The sequence below is a fragment of the Euprymna scolopes genome, chromosome 19 (genome assembly GCF_053919585.1).
Source record: "Euprymna scolopes isolate OS-2025 chromosome 19, ASM5391958v1, whole genome shotgun sequence".
Lineage (NCBI taxonomy): Eukaryota > Metazoa > Mollusca > Cephalopoda > Sepiida > Sepiolidae > Euprymna > Euprymna scolopes.
Window position 1 is genome coordinate 54,007,058 of NC_136500.1, and position 1,353 is coordinate 54,008,410.

A 1,353-nucleotide genomic window follows, 5' to 3' on the forward strand; every position below is an offset into this window, starting at 1 on the left:
CAGGGGAAAGGCTGATTGTCAATGGTATACCTGTTTTCTATTTACACAAAGATTTATATTAATACAGGTGTCTGCGTTAGGAAGAGGGGGTGTCTTTTCCAGCTCACCCGAGAGGAACACTCTTAAAGTGCAGAAAAAACAACCGGGAACGGGCCTGTCGGCATTCCCCAGTAATGACGCCTTAAATAACCGGCAATAAACCACTTTCAATTCCCGACAGCGAAAGTAATGCCTGGGAGGATATCTTCTACGAGACAACCAAATCCTAATTCATTCAGACAAAAGGATCTTCCCTCTCCCTCTAGCGAACCAGACTCTGGAATAAGAATGTGCTCAGGATGTCTCCCCTTCCACCTCCTGATGTCGAAAAAGCGAGGGGGTGTACTGTACTGATCTCCTGGTCGCGAGAATGAGACGAAAAGCGTCAATATGGTAAGCGATTGGAGGGTCGGCGTTATCGTGTCGGTGGTTCCTATTTGTTGGTCGGCGTTATGGGCCGGCCACACCCGAATAATGACGGACACACGCCCCCACCCTCCCCAAGGTATAACTGGGTGGAGTTTCGACTGGGGATGGGAAAAGGGAGAGCGAGAAATTGGAGGGTGGGTGGGTAACGAACCGATGATGGCGGAAGTGCGCACGAGGGGTGGGAAGGATCGTAAAATATTTCACCGTTTATCTTTCTTTCTCTCATGACGAAATTGTTGCACGAAAAATTCCAGATATATATAGGGGGGGGATGTGTGTGTCTGTCTGTGTGAGTACCTTTTAACCCTGTCCTTTTTTCTATTATAATTTCCCTTTTCTTAGTATGTTTTCTTTCTTTTTTTCATTTTATTTTATTTCTACTAGTTCTCTATTTCTTTCGTTTCTTTTTTTGTTGTTGTTGTTTTTCTTTCGATCGTTTAATTTTTTAAATATATTTGTCGTCTTTTTCGTTGTTTTTTATTTCTTTCCTTCATCCTTAATCTTATTTCTATTTCTTTATCTTTCTCGCTTCCATATTTTTGCGTTTTTCTTTCAATTTTCTTTCGTTTTATCTTTTTTTTTCTTTATTTTGTTTGCGTTGCTTTATATTTCTCTATTTCCTTTCCCCTTCATTCTTTTTTTTTTTTAGTTCTCATTCTATTTCTTTCTTTTTCTTTTTTACTTTATTTATATTTATCTCATTTTCTTTGTATTTCCTTGTTTCTTTTATCTCTCTATATCTCTCTCACTTTCTTTTAACTTTTTTAAATAGTCTTTCGCCCCCCCCCCGCCCCGCTTTATTTCGTTTCCTTTTCTTTATACTTCTTTCGGTAGGTTTCTTTTTTCTTTCCTAAGTTCATTCATTTTTCTTCTTTTTTTTTTTCA